Below are 17,013 nucleotides of genomic sequence, written 5' to 3'. Positions count from 1 at the left end.
ATTATATCGAAAGAGCTTACTGTGTGGCTACATATACTACAATGTCCACATGCTTTAAACCCAGAATTTAATATACATTTAGTCAATCTTGCAACTGGAAAAATAAAGTTAGCATGAACTAACATATCCTTAATACTTTTTCCATGTTTATATGACACCATAGGTCTTTGAGGTAATAATTCCCCCAAAAGGGGATCTTGGATCAAATATTTCCAATAAAACATAACTGTTTTAACCAATTCCTCTGTATATATTCCATACGTTGTCACAAAAAATATTTTTTCTACTTGCTCATCATTTATATTTTTATCTGGTCTACCTCTATACTCAACCAACCTATTAGTTGAATTCAAACTAAGATTCTTTTTGGCTTTTATTCTACACTTTCTATACTATAACCTCTTTTTATAAATTTATTACAAATTTTCTCAATTTCCCTTTCTTTTTGTTTTATATCACTAGTCAACCTTGAAATTCGCAATAATTCAATATAAGGAAGTGCTGATATTAAATGTGGTGGATGGCAACTAGTCCCATATATAAAATTATTTACTCCCTCAAATTTATAATGGACTGAAGTCACCACTTTATTATTTTTTACTTCTAAATTCAGGTCCAGGAATGTCACTTATTCTCCACACTGGACTCCATCAAATCTTATACCAAAATTATTATAATCTAATTCCTGAATGAAATTATGTGCATTCAAACTACCACCTTCACACAAAAAAATAAGATCATCTATGTAGTGGTAGTACTCTACCACATGATTTCTGAAAAAACACATCCCATACAAAAATTCAATTTCAAAATATCCCATAAATAGATTTACATATACTGGAGCAAACACTGCTCCCATCACAGTTCCCTTTATTTGCTGATATAAAATATCATTAAATTCAGAATAATTATTTTTGAGACAAAACTGTACTAAATCAATTATATAATAAGTTAATGGAGTATCTCCCAGATGGAACTTGAGAGCTTCAACACCTAATTCATGAGTAATGTTCATGTATAAGTTTTTAACATCTAATACTATCCAATACCTTTTTTCATTCCACTGAATTTTACTGACTTTCTCCAGGAAGTCAAAACTGTCTCTAATATAGGAAGGTAACTTCACAACCTTAGGTAACAGTTGTTCATGTAACACAATTCCCATATTGTGAAGAAAATAATTACATGCAGACACTATTGGACGACCTGGAGGGTTACATTTATTTTTATGTAACTTCGGAAGGCAATAAAATTTAGCCATCGTGCATTTATCTATAGAAAGTTTCTTCTCTATATCTTTCTTAGTGAAGTACCCCAGCCTGTATTCCTTATATATCAATTCATTATAAGCTAACAAAGCTGTTTCATATTCCTTCCATGTAGTTGTTTTATATATTTCATCATTGTTTAAATTATCCATGCACATCTTGTAATACTGATCTATAGTCATTAAGACTAATTTATTACCTTTATCTGAAGGCTTGAATATAATATCATTCCTATTTCTCATAACTTTCAGTGCCTCCCATTCACTTTTAGTCAAGTTAAATGAAACATTTTTCTTTTGTTTAAAAATATCTTGCATGGAATAATTTACTACACTAGAAAAATATTTCACTGTTTCATTAGTAAAAGAAGGTATATAATTACTTCTACTACTAATTTTTTCAGTCAGCAGTACACAATATGCATTTATAATTTCATCATTTTTTTCAAAGGAAGAATCACAAGAAAAAAATTCCATAGATGTTGTTTAATTTAAAGAAATATTCATTTCAGAAGAATTCATTACTTCTGCATTATTCTCTTTACACTTTGAAAAGAAACATAATAGATGTAGTTTCTTACTAATTTAAAAACATCTATTTTGAAAGAATGCATATTAGATATAACAGTTGGAACAAACTTAATGCCACAGTTTAATACTGCCATTTCAATGTCAGAAAAATGGCAACCAGTTAAGATTAAAAACATATTGTTCATCTAACTCATAATTAATATTATCAGTCTTAGAAAAATTAATACCATCTCTTTCTTTCCCCCTGTTGATTCTGTTGTTGTTGTTTTCCCCACGTCGTATCTGTTTGTCCCCTTTTCCGACCTCTCTCACTTGTATTGGGTCTATTATGAAAATGTTCGTGCATATATTCACTTCTTTGGGCTGGGGGAAGTGAAGGAAAATCTACATTTTCTTCTGACCATTCTCCTGAAGCTTCAATCGCTTCCGACGAGGCAAACGAGACACCATGTTTTTTCTTCATTACTTTTTTGCCAAAAGACCCGCCCATGGTTTTCTGATGATTTTTATTGGAAAACGCAGTCTCATTAGCGTAGTCTCTAAGATCTCTCTGTAATTTGCATATTTTTCTGTCAATCAAGATTTCCGTTTTACTCAATACTTTCTCATTGAGATCTTTTAACACACCCTCAAACCTAGGAACCGTCAAAGAATTACAATGGTTTGAGCACAAATTCACAATGTCATTTTTGATCTGTTTTTGTTTTATCAAATCTCTTTCAACTAGAATAGCTACCCATTCTGTTGTACAACGATGTGCTGCCATCGCCCATCTTTTGGCAAACTACACATCTTCTACATTTTTTTCATCAAAGGGTGTAGACGGATTCTTATAAGCCCTTAGTCCTTTCTGAGTGATATTTAACTCCAAATACCTTTGTAAACTAATAATATTATAGTGTGTTGCATTTTCTTTAAACAATAAACTTTCAAGTTTATGAATAGTACCTTGTAATTCAGCTGAAATAGCTGTAGTATGATTCTGTCCTATAGTGGAAAAAGGATTAACTGTCCGCTTTTGACATCCATCCAGCAGCACTTTATCCCAAATCTTTTGCGACTCTCCCAACTGGGATGCAGGGTTCATACCTCTTTCAGGAATACGTTCTCCCACCTGTAAGATATTTTGTTCAAAAGTTCTCAGAGTAATTTCTCCCACCTCCTCTCGAAAAATTCTGGGAGTCTGGAAAGAAGGATCACTGGCCATGTAGACAATATAATTCACCACACAAGAAGCTGATATGCAAGGAATGACAACCAGTAAATCCAAAGAATTTATTTTCGAAATACTGAAAACAGACTTCTCCAGCGCCTTGGCATAAGCCTTTAACAGAGTATAACAATATCAATTCTCATTTCTTTTTATATAGTAAAAATGATACTAATAAAACAATTAAACAATTAAAAAACAATTAATTATAACAACCATTTCCAATTAAGCTCTCTATTTTACCCCTTAGGGTATAAAGTATCAAATTTTAGAATAAAAAGTGCTTCTTTCCATTGCAATTTGTTTTTTAAGCATGCACCTTTTTCACAATTCACTTTTTCCAAAACTGTGCCTATTAATTTACTTCCATCACTATTATGATACTTTTTAAAATGTAAGCCCAATGGGCTTTCCACTTTTTCATTTCTAATATTTCTCAAGTGTTCTAAAAATTTAACATGAAGATTTCATTTAGATTCTCCTATATAAAATAAATTGCACTCACATTTAAGCACATAAACAATTCCTTCTGTTATACAGCTAAAACTACCATTCACATCAAATTTCTTTGCATTTATTCTATTGAAAGAGCTAACTGTGTGGCTACATACAGTTATGACTGCTGAATCCTACACAAATGCACTCTATAAGCACTTACACAAGTGCATGGATCATGCTATCCCAAACAGAACCAAGATGCTATCCTCCAAAAAAAGGAAGCCAATCTGGTGGTCCCCTGCCATGAACAAACTCTATAACAGAAGGAAGAAATTGTTGCAAAAGAGAGTAAAATCCCATGAGTGGAGGAGCTCCCTGATCAGCCTCAGCAAGAAGCTGAGATCCTTATAAGATCCTCCAAAGCTAGCTATGAAAACAAGATTGCCACTGATTCTAAGGACAACCACAAAGCATTCTATAGCTATGTCAAGAATCTCAATGGCAACACCCAGATCTGCTCTGAGTTACAGCACAATGGCACAAAAATTACAGGACCAACTGATATTGCCAACATCCTGGCAGATAGGTTCAGTGCTACCTTTACCCCTTCTCACCCCCTAAAGGGCCCATATCTATACAGGAAGAATGCAGAGTCCCTGTAATCACAACTTCACAGGTAAAAGCAGCTCTCTCTAAAGCCAAAAACACAGCATCCATGGGACCGGACAACATCCCAGGCTGCGTTTTACACGAACTTCAGAATGAACTGGCTCCCCACCTAAACACCAGGTTCAATCATAGCCTCACATCAGGCTTTGTCCCCACTGAATGGTGCACAGCAACAGTTATCCCACTCCACAAAAGGGGAGCTAACACTGATCCTGGGAACTATCGCTCTATTAGCCTGACGAGCATCGTCTGCAAGGCCATGGAACGTATCGTCATGGAATTCATAAACAAAGACATTGGTAACCTCCAAACTTTGGACCCCACCCAGTTCAGGTTTGTGAAAGGCAGATCTTGCCTCCTGAACCTGGTCAACTTCTTTGAGGCAGTCACCAAAGCCGTAGACGAGGGTAAGGTGGTTTGCACAGCCTATCTTGACCTCGCCAAGGCTTTCAACACCATCCCCCATTCTGGAATTATAGCTAAACTCACTAAACTAGGTATAAATCCCTATGTCACAAGATGGGTTGCTAACTGGCTCACTGACAAAACCCACACTGTAAAAGTTGCAGACTCCAAATCTGACTTCAAACCAGTGACAAGTGGAGTACCACAGGGTTCCGTCCTGGGACCTCTCCTGTTTGGTATCCACTTCTCTGAAGTACAGGCTAACACAGAAGGCCTCTGGCTAATGAAGTTCACAGATGACTGCAAACTAGGAGCTATAGTAAAGTCCCCAAATGATGTGGACATCCTACAGAAGGGCCTCACTAAGACAGATGCCTGGTGTCAGAGCCATGACCTCAAGCTCAATGCCAAAAAGTGCATTGTTATCCCCTTTGGTAAAAACTCTGTACCCATGAACTACCACATAGGTGGCAGTCTTCTTAACGCCGAATGTGTGATAAGAGACCTTGGGACCCAGGTGGATTGTAGTCTCTCCTTTGATAATCGCATTGCCACAGTAGTCAGGAAATCCTTCTATGTGGCACACCTCATCACAAAAGAGTTCTCATCCAGGAAAAAAATAGGTAATTGTTCTCCTCTACTCGACACTCATTAGACCCATTATAGAGTACAACGCCCCTTTTGGAATGTACCTCACAAGACATCTGCAGCAGCTGGAAAGGCCACAGAAGTACATCACAAAGAGAATTACTTGCCTCAAACAGATGCCCTACACTGATTATCTCAAAAAACTTCAGCTTTACTCTGTAGCATATCGCCTACTCCGAGGTGATCTCTGCCTAATATATAAAGCTATGTCAAACCCAGAGCTGTTGGACATGCTACACCTAATAAAATCCCAATCCCTCTGAGCTACATGCTCCAGGGACCTAAACCTTGTCACCACAATAAACAGGACTTACTGGAGTGATAGATTCCTATCCCAGAGACTTCCCATACTTTGGAACAAGCTACCCATCTATGTCAAGCAAAGTTCCTCTAACACTCTTCAAGAAAAATCTTGATGAGTGGATGGGAAATAGGAAATACACCTCGGGGATCACTTCTGTGGCTCTGCTCAACAGGGGTACAGGAAATTAGCTTTCTTGGGTTGATGTAAGCCAGGGAACTTTGTTGGCTAGGCTTACTTAGGCCCTTGTGCCAATAGCGTAGTACCTACCTATGAACCTATGAACCTATGAATGTGGGATACTGTCAAATGCTTTTTTTGTAGTCTATCTATGCCATACTTGGATTCTTCCCCTTTTTACAGTTCTCCACTATGACTTTATTTAACAGCAAATGATCATTTGTTCCATATGCCTTTATTACCCTTTTGTTCTATTGCCATAATTGAGTTCTCTTCTAAATGACTATAAACTCTGTCGGCATCAATTTCAGTGTAGAGTTTATATATCGTCGGAAGGCAGGTTAATGGTCTATAATTTTTAGGGTAGCTTGCAGGTTCAGTCTTAAGTAGGAGCATTGTTTTTCCTGTTGTTAGCCAGGCTGGTGTCTGTTCGGGGTGTGCATATAAATAGTTCTTACTCATGGCTAAATCTTCGTGCAAAGATGTTAATACTTTTATTCAGAAGTTAGGCACTGCATCTGGGCCTGGGTTTTTCCAATGCTTTTATTAACTTTGTTTCCATCTCTCTGGCCGTTACTTCATCCCATTTTCATATCCTATACATTTAAACTTCATATTCTTCCTTTTACTTATTCTATTTATTATTTATTTATTTAGCATTTTTGTTATGTCCCACAGGATTTTCATAAATACTTCTCCAAAATGTATCTATCTCTTATTTTTTGGTGGCTTTTCAATTCCTTTTACCTTGTTTCCCAGTTCTCTATAAAACATTTTTGGGTCATCAATAAATTGCTTGTCTTGTACTTTCTTCTAAGTTTTTCTACCTGTGCTGATATTTTTAGTTTATTATTTGCGAAAGTGCATGAAAAATCCTGATCTACTGTAATACTGCACATTGCTTTTACCACATCTGTCCTTCTGAGTATTTTTGTTGATCTGTTCCCTCTTCTATACTCTTCTAACAGTGACACATCTTGTCTTAATTGCTTTAGAGTTTTCTCTAGTCAGTACTTTCATGATGGCATTCAAATTCTCCCCATACTTTCCTTTACTACCCTGTTTTCTTGTGGTAGGATTTTATCTGTTATTAATTTGGCTGCACAGTAATGTATCCTATTTACTTCTGTTATATTGCATGAATCTGTATGAACAGTCCTAATTACTCTGTTCATTTGTTTTATCAAACTTTTAACTTTTTTCATTTTATTGACCTTCTGCAGTCTATGTATTTTATTGATTTTAATATGTCTATCCATCTCTATTAAATCATCAAGTGACTCTTCTTTTAGATCATTTTCTTCTAAACTGAGGGCATATACTTTGTTCGCCATTTCCTGTGGGCATTCTATGGAAAGTTCCAGAGCTTCTTCCTGTGCTACATTCTCTTTAGTTTCACCCTGTGTCATCTGTTGCTCTTTCATATGGGAACTCACTGGCCTGTCACTCCACGGCATTGACTGTGTCAGAGTTGCCACAGTTTCCTGTTGTTTCCCTTGCTGTATAGCTCCAACTGAACATTTGTACTGGTTTCCTATGAGAGGCTCCAAAGGTTCTTCAAATCTTAACTGATTAGATGCTTCCTGCTCCACTGGTTTCTCCTTAATTTGGGTGTCCATTGCTCTATCCTGTTGTGTTAGCTGAGTTAAATTTTCTACATTAAATCCTTCACTTTGCAGGTAATCTATAAACTTAGTTTCTATTTCTTTAACTTCTTCCTTACTAATCCTCTTTTCTACTTTTCTTCTTTGTTTTCTTATTTTTTGTATTGTAAAATTTTCCATATCTGGAAGTCTTTCCTTATATTTCTCTTCAAACATCTTTGGTGCTGCTCTTTTTGCTCTGATTAGTTTTGCTTTCCCCTTTGCATAAATATTGCACCATATTAAATCTCTTTTTCTTTCCCATGTCCACATTTCTTCTTCAGATGCCTCCTGCTCCTCTTGTTTCTCCTTACTTTGGGGACTAGTTGTTCCATCATGCTGTGATATGACCTGTGTTAGACTTTTTACACTGAATCCTTCACTTTGGAAATATTCCATAACTTCAGCTTCTATTTTTTATCTTCTACTTGCCTAGTATTCTGTTCTACATACCATTTTTGTGATCTTATTTTTTTATTGTGAAATGTTCCATATCTGGATGCCTTTGCCTATAATACTCTTCAAATATCTTTGGGGCTGCCTTTTTTTTTGTGTTGATTAATTTGGCTTTCTCCTTTGCATATATATTGAACCGTATCAGATCTCTCTTTCTTTCCCATCTTCAGATTTCATTTTTATACCCTTCACGCATTTCTAAATTTTGTCCTTTAAATTTTCACACTTCATCAGTCGGTTCCAAACAGTGCAAGGTTTCTTGGTCTATATAGTATTTTTCATGAATCTGTTGTATTAATGAACACAAATTTTTATCTGAAGCTTCTGACAGTGATCAGTTTCAAGGAGGCCCATGCCTCCTTCAGAACAGGGAATATAGTCTTGGTATGCACTAATTCTTATAAATCATTTGATGAGCATGAAGCATTCTTCGTATCTCGGCTCAAAAAAATCCTCTGTAACTGTTCCCATGATACTGAAGATCACCTGTCTGCTGCTCACAGCAATTGCATCAAATGGACACCTTAAATCTCTGTCACATTGTCCATCTAGATCTAACTTTTTATTAATGGAGTACCTCTAAGAAGTTGCTAAAACAAGTTTTCTCCTTCTCTTCCTCCTGCCAACCTCCAATGGGTCTCCACTCTGTTGGACCATAGCATACATGCTACTGTCTACTTTTTGTGCCTACACAGAGATACCAGTTGGTGCCATGGGTGCTATGCCACCATATGAAGTGTGGAGCAGAAGGGAGGCACTTATTTTCAGTTATCCATACCCTTCAAGAGCTAACTGTTGTTTAACAACTCTTCTTCTTAGGCAGTCCCTTAGACAACCATAGAGGGCCTTGAGGCCCCTGGGTAGGACAGAAAGCCTCATAGGCACTAGCCAGCTCAGTTCACGAATATAGCCGAAGCAGGTCCTGCAGACAACTAGTGCTGATTTCTACAGAACATCTCTCAGAAACCTAATATGCCATAGAAAATACATTATACCAGGTACATTATATGACTATATTCTGTCCCATAACTGTTTTTTAGATAATTTCTTATTGTCCTCTGGTTTTAGAGCTTATATTTTAGTTACTTCTTTCCCATTTTCAAAAGTAATTCTGCCTTTATACCTTATGTTCTTGCCTTCGTAAGCATGGTTCTAAAGTTTCTGGTATACAGTGCATGTGCTTGCAGATTTTTTTATGAAAACTTCACAGTAAGCAAATAAACATACCAGAGGACTATGGGACAAGGAAAGACATCACCTATGTAAGCACAAATAATATAATCATTGACACAACTGAAAAAAATAAAAGCTCGTATTCCATGCAACCAGACAACATATGTGGTAGATTTCTACAAAGAATCATGGAAAACCTAACTAAACCTCTGTCATCTTACAAAAATGTTAATATATGAGTACATTACTCACCTAAGTCAACAAGCTGTAATGAATTCATTTCACAAAGGGGTACTCATGAGATCTAAGTAATTTCAGATGCATCAAACTAAGTAATCCTTTGTGCAATATCATAGAGAGAGTCATCATGACACTTATCCAAAATGTCACATGGGCCCTACGTCTGTTAGAAATTAGACAGTACAGGTTTACTAAGATGAAAGCTTAATTTTTAAATGTTGGAGCATTCTTTGAATCCCAAAAGGATTTCTTTTTTTAGACCTTTCTTCCTCATATAAAAGTGAAAACTGTGGTATTAATAATTCAATGTGTCAATGACTGCACAACTAGTTAACATGGCTGCTTCAGGAAATGATGCCGACATTCTTCAAGATAGTCTGTAAAAATACACCACCACTGACCTGGCAAAATTACTATTGCAAAATAAATGTTCAATCACAATACATGACACAATCTTTAAATTTAGGAGAAATAATAAATAGTTTAAAATCTGAACCTGCTGTATCTACACCCTCAATACTATTCTCTTTCAGATGGACAGTAAATTCATGCTGGACGTTAATCCTGTTCACAGAAAATGAATAACACTTAAGGAGCATGTAGCAGGGTTGGTTATTCTAGCAGATGTCAGTTGTCTATTTCACTTACTTCAAAAGTAATTAACAAAGTCAAACATAGAATGCCTTTCGTATGCCCCTTTTTAATACACATACATCATTATGGCTTCCTGACAGTTCTGAGGACTGGATTCCTTAACTAAGTGACATTAATCGATAGTATTTGAAAAATCAAGATGTGCAAAACAAATTGACACTTAATCTGTAATGATGAATATATGAAATATTTTCATATGTAAATTCATATTTTCATAGCAACTGACTTAGAAACTACAGCATAGCAGCAGGTAAAGCCTTAGATAATGTTGGAGAAATAACATCATTAATACTCGCACTGTAAGGGAGTACAACATGACAGTTATTGAATGCTATACTGCTTGTTATGTGAATAGGCATACATTTCAAATTTTTGAAATATTTCAACAAACAAATGCATTGAAAGGAATTTCCTGTCATCATGGACAAATTCAAGTCTCATGAACAAAGATCTGCTGTCACTAATGTCCAGTTGGCACAATGTAAAAGATATGAAAGTTTTTTGCGAACATTTCCATGACAATACAGTTTTGGGTTTTCCTGCAATATAATATATTGCAGTGTTGATGTAAAGACTATGAGTGCACTGACTTCAGTCATTGCAAAGAAGACTTTCTGCTGAACACATTTTACCCTTTTAATACCATTTACTGTTTGCTAGATATTTACATTTGTCTGACTTATGTTCTTTAACATGACTTCTCAGAAAATACTCAAGAATATAAGAATGTGCAGATGATATTATTTTGCACCTGATACAACTAGAAAAGGACATCGGTGCTGTGGAACATTCTGAGGCAGTTTTGAGTCTTTTCGGGATACAAAATTAAAGAAGATAAAACAAAGGCAATAACTGTAAACTATGCACCCACACTCAAATTGGTTCAGCGATACCCATATTTATGGGGACATAACAAAATGTACTTAGGAGTATGGATTAAAAGGGATTCTGTTATGGCAGCTAAGGCTATGTAGGAAGAGACTAAAGAAAAGATAATACAAAACTTGATAAACTGGAAGCTCTGTTTGTGGCTATGTATAGCAAGATACAAGCAGTGAAAATGTTTTTAGTCTCTTCAGTATTGTACAGAAGCCAGGCATATTTCCATCAACCAGAGGAGATGTTGTAGATAACAATAAAGAGTTGAAGGATTTTATCTGGGAGGGGAAGAAGGCAAGAGTTAAATGGGATAAGGAGATCCTTCCAATAGAACATGGTGGTTTGGAATTACCTCATTTTAAATGGGTATTTCAGAGCTACATAGTTAAGGCTCCTCTACATGGAGCAAGCAGAAAGCTATAATTCAAAGTGGAAAGGGATGATGATGAAACAGGGAGAAGCTCAAGAAATTAGAAGAGATTGGGATTTTGGATGCAGATCCTTAAGGAGAACAACAATAACCATACAGAATATTGCATTAATAAAGTAGTAAATAGTATTCTATGAACTAAGACAACAAGGGAATAAAGAAAGGAAATCCTGCCAATATGGATGACTGCAATTAGGGATACAGAGAATAGGCAGTAGGGGTCTGGAATTTAATGGAGAAAACTGGCAAAGGATTCAAGGGAATGGGAGCAAATAATTAGAGAGGGAATGTTATAGAATGGGAAGAGACCAAGAATACATTTGGACTGCAGGGTAAAGATTGCCTTCTCTATCAAGGATTTATATCAGAGTATAGACAAAGAAAAATCCTAAGTGAAAGACCAGCACTGGTAGAGCTTTTATTAAAATCTAGAACAGAAGATGCTGTTAAAAAGGAGATGATTAGTAGGGCATGTAAAGTATTGCATGACAACCACAGGAATCAATCAGAGGAGGCTAGAAAGTTTTTGGGATGAGAGATCAGATAAGCAACTCCGAAAGAAACAATGGAAGGATATATGTATGGTTTGCAACTATGCAACAAAGTCTAAAAGATTTGGGATTTTTGCTTGGAAGTGTTTGCATGGGTATTTTATACCCCAAGCAGACTCCAAATAATTTTTCCACAGGTAGATTGCAAATGCTGGAAGTGTGATGGGGAAGAAAAGGGTAATAGAGAACATATTTTTTTGGAGTGTAATGAGTTGTCAGACTTTTAAAATTCCCTGCAGACTACTCTATCGGATATACTGGGTGAGCAAATTGGTGTAACTAAGGAAATGTTTTTTGAGAAGTGATGTGGAATTGGAATTGCCTAGACATAGTAAGGCTTTGCTGAGTTTAATTCTGGTGACTGCCAAAAAAGCAATTAACAGAAAATGGAAATTAAAGTCTAAACCAATTGGAAACAGGACCTTTAGAAAAGAGTAGGAGCAAATCAGATAGAAAAAATGGGAAATGTGGGAACAATACATGTAGAATAATGTTTTGAAGGAGAAATGAGGTTTAAGGAAAGGCAGAAATGAAATGAAATGAGTTATGTAATGTCTGATTGACAATGACTGTAAAAAAGATTATTATTGATCCATAATGTCTGCAATTGAAAATATGTCAGTATGGTTTGTTTTCATTTATATAAACATGAAACACTTAAGTATTTTGAATTAAAACTAACTTCAGCTGTTCTGCTGTCTATAGGAAATGAATTACAAAACTATGGAAGCTACAAAACACCACCACAAATATACTGTTAATTTGTCTTTCACCTCTCAGTTAATGCTCTTTTTAACTGTATTTTTATTATTGCGTTTTATACATTCATTAAGATTTTACAGAAGGTTGGAACATTAAACCTCACCACAACATGACTTCCACAACTCTTTCCTTCCCCCAAGTCTCTTTAGTTTGGGGGGGGGGGTTGCCTACCACAGTTACAAAGGTTGCAGAACAAGGATTTTAAGATTTTCAAATGTCAGCAGTAATGCAAAGGAGTGCTACCATTCAGCTAGTTTTAACATTGTTTGAGGAGACATCTGTTGATTCCAATGTGAGTGCATAATCTTCTTTGTAACCATACTTGCAATAGTAATATATTTAATGATAGAGATTTAGTGTGAGAGAAACAACAAATGAGGCAGATCTGAGTGTTGGATATATCGTACTTGTGTCTAGTAATAAATGTAATAAATTTCTTGTTTTTTGTCCTCTGGGGAGAAATTCTAAAGGCAGGACCTCCATGCATGTCTGCATCCATGCCAGCAATGTTTATCTGTGTATGCCCATGCCATTCTTTCAGGAAAACCATATGCTCTAATTAATGGCTTTTGTTGAATGGTTCAGTTTCTGAAAGAAGAGAAGAGACATTTGTAGCTAGTCCATAAAGAAAAAATGTCTCCTGTTTGTAATGTAATAGCGAATATTCCAAACTTCTATAACCTGACTACTATAATCATATTTAGGCACACTCAGTGGAAAAGTAAGATCAGCTAAAGCCCTGTTATTTTCAAAACTCTTAATAGAGGTTGAAAATTGATCAAAAGCAGTTTAAAAATAGTATAGATATGCTTATTCAGTACAGAAGTATATAGAATTAAATGTGATAAATCTGCCTTCTATGGTTGTAAATTGTTAACTTGTAGTGAGTTAGGGAGAAGAACACTGTGAAGTAAATCTAAGTTACCCATCTGTTTGTTAATAGAAATGGGAAGCCAAGCATTTAATGGGAGGTGAAGCCAAGGAAACTGAATAAACACCAAGAGTGGAGACTGTTTTTCTTCAATGTCTGCAAGGCAGAAAAATGTAAATCTTTGGAATTGGGGGGGGGGGGTTAAATCTTCTAGAATGTTGAAAGACAAAGATGCCAGGTGGTTGATAAAAACTGTATTTAAAATTAATCCAAGTTTTATTAAATACAGACATTTTTCGGGTCATTAATATAATAACCAGTCTTTCTGGAAGAGGATGTCAGGTCCCCTGATGGAATTCTTCCTCTACAAATAGTTTTGACTTCTACTTATGTTACTGTACCAGTGATCTTGTGAGTATAAATTAAGGAAAAAAGGATGACACTCAATACATTTTTACTTAAAAAAAATATATACATGTGGCAAAATAAATGTTTTGACTAGTTTTTAAAATGTGTTCAAAACTGTTTGCCATTTGAGGTTCTGTTATATGAGATGAATTTAATAAATACTGACAGCTTTAATATTTTGATTTGAGAAACAACTGGAATAGGAAGATGTGATTATGAAAGAGAAACAGTTGCTTGTATTTGGATGGATTTATAAAAATATATTAATTGTAGTTAAAAATTAATCCAGGTTTGATTAAATAGGGGTCAGTTTTCTTTAATGAGGATGTCAGGACCCCAACATGGAATTCTAGGTATTCTTTCTCTACAAATAATTTTAATCAATATTCTCCTTATTTTACCATATCAGTGATGTATTTATTTATTTATTTGCCATTTATTGGCATTTGTTTATTGGGAAAGTAAACTGGGCCAGGAAGAACCCATTTTCAGTGCAGGCCTGGAGAGAAAAGCTCCACAAAAGGCAATTAATATAATATAATATATGGTACAGAGATATTTGGAAACAACAATTGTTATTGACAAAAGACATAGTTTTAAACAAGCTGTACAAAATGCAATACAGTACAATATGACAACACAGCTGATGCAGGGAGGTAATGTAAAATACAGAGAATGCAAGCAGTTCTTAAAAAGGCATAGTTATAGTAAGCAGTATAAACATAGTATAGTGCATTGTAAAAATTTAGTGATAGAAGGAACTGAAATATGACACAGGATGTTCAGAAAGATTATTCCAAAGTGTATATGGTATTGAGAGAGGAAAATGAGATATAGTTACATGTTGTTTAACAGAGGGTTAGTGAAGTTTCAGCAGTAGATGCATTAATTGTAGAATGTGAGTAACGTAGGGAGCATTTCAGTTAGTACTAGGGAGAGAATAGTGGAGTGAGTGGGATCTATAAGCGGGGAATAAGATTTGAGTGGGAGGAATAAGTTGGAGTATGTTGGAACAGGAAAACAGGTGATAAGACATAAGTTAGAAGAGTCAAGATTTAGGAAGATGGAAGTTAGTACAAGTACAGTGCAAGAGAGTGAAGAGGTGCTGTTTCAAGTATGTTTTGAAGGAGAATGTGTTACTGATACTCCTAATAGCTAATGGCAGTGCATTCCATAGTTTGGCAATAGAGAAAGAATAAAGCATGTGACCTGTTTGGAGTTTTGGTTTGTGAACTTGAACGACGAGTTGGTGTTCTGATCTGAGCGATCTATTTGTGTGGTACTGAGTTAGGATGGAAGATAGGGCTGGGTAGTCTAATGGGTTATAAATAATGTTGTGTGCTATAGTTAATTGTAGGTATGTTAAATGAAGGGGGAGTTCAAGCCAGTTTAGTGAATGTAAGGAAGTGCAGTGATGGGATGAGTATTTGGCATTAGTTGCGAATTTGAACACTTTATTGTAACAGGACTCAAGCTTATTTTATGGGTAATTGGATATTAGTAATGAGTGGGGTGCCATACAGAAGTGAAGGTAGGAGAAAAGTTAGGCAAGGGTTTGTTTGGTATAGCAGCTAAGAAAAATGTTATGTCTGCAGAGAGAGCCCAATTTATGGAGTGTCTTTTTGATAGATGTATGGACATGGAGGTCAAAAATGAGGTTTTCGTATAGGATGATGCCCAGCAATTTTGTGTTGTGAACTAACTCTATGGGAGCTCTGTTTTAAGAATATATGGTAAAATCTGCTTTATTTATGTGTATTTTTCTTTGAGGTAAATAACAGCAGTTTGTGTTTTTGGGGTTAAGAGAAAGGTGGTTGTGTGTCATCCAGGTTTCCATAGAAGAAAAAGAATGTTGGTACTGTGTAGAAGTTCTGTGAAAGAGTTAGCAGTGTAGATAATGGATGAATCATCTGCATATTGAACTGCTGTACAGTTAGTAAGATTGGACTGAAAGCCATTGATGAAAATATTGAAGAATAAAGGGCCTAAGATGGAGCCCTGGGGAACACCTGTGGAAGTTTCAAGGAAAGAAGAAAAAGAGGCGTGCCATTTATTAGATTGTTACCTATTGTTAAGGTAGTTGGTAAACCATTCTAGGGCTGGGGAGGTGGTGCCCAGGTTAGAGAGTTTGGTAATTAGTAGGGATGGGAGAGTGTTGATACAATTTTGCTGGCATCACAGGCCTAACTGACTTTATCCATGAATGATATCAGGGCAGTTGTGCTGTGACCAGGCTTGAAGCCATGTTGAGTGGGGAAGAGGAGTTGATTTTGAAGTAGATAGTTAAGAAGTTAATTATGGATTCATTTTTTCAGGTTTTTAGAGAGGGAGGATATATTAGCAATAGGACAAAAGTTAGAGATATTGGTGTTGTTGCCACTTTTGTGGATGGGTAGAACATAAGCTTTTCTCCAAATTGCAGGTACATAGGCTTCCTGGATGGATTGGTGAATGAGTATGCTGACAGGATACGCAATGGATTTTGCAGACATTTGTAAGTATTCAGGGGGTAGTTTGTCAGGGGCATTAGAGCCTGGTTTCAATTTGAGAAGTTTTTTGATGGTAGCAGTGGGAATTAAAGAGAATGAAAAGGCTGGTAGGGGAGAGAGAGAGTAGTTTGTAGAAGACATGAGTTATTATAGCTCTTGATTTGAGGAAATGTTAATGTGAGGCTTGATATTCTATTGATGAAGTGGGTGTTGAAGAGGGAGACTATATCACTAGGTGTCTTGTCTGGATATGGTCAGGGGTTGTTTTTGGTGCTGGGGTTTAGCAGAGATGAAGTGGAGTTCCAAAAAGTTTTAGGGTTTTGCTTGTAATTCTTTTGGAGGTCTAGAAAGTGCAATTTTCTGTCATTGTTGACTAGTCTTTTAGCTTGATTGCAGAGCTGTCTAAATTGGAAGAGATCAGAGGGATTTTTGGTTCTTTGCCATTTTTTCCAAGCTTTGTCCCTGTCAGTCATGATTTGTTTGGTAGATCTAGAGAGCCATATGGCATGATTACCTTTTACTCTTTTGTATCTTATTGGGGCAAGGTTATTTAAGATGCCCAGAAAAGTAGAGTTGAAGAACTTTACAGCATTATCAAGGGGTAGGACTTTTAGAATATTCCAATTTATTTTTGACAAGGTTTCATTTAGGGTTGTAGGATTTAAATTAGCAAGGTTTCTTGTGTATTTATATTGATGCTGGCATGGTTTTGGAGTGCTTTTACGTAGAATATAGGCTGGGAGGTGGTCACCAATACCGTAAAACAGTGTGCCTGCTTCTGAGATTTTGTTAGAGTCAGAGACTAGCA

The sequence above is a fragment of the Protopterus annectens genome, chromosome 16.part0, assembly GCF_019279795.1.
Source record: "Protopterus annectens isolate FY-2018-M chromosome 16.part0, PAN1.0, whole genome shotgun sequence".
Taxonomy (NCBI): Eukaryota; Metazoa; Chordata; order Ceratodontiformes; family Protopteridae; genus Protopterus; species Protopterus annectens.
The sequence above is the reverse complement of the archived record's forward strand: the minus strand, read 5'-3'. Positions refer to the sequence as shown.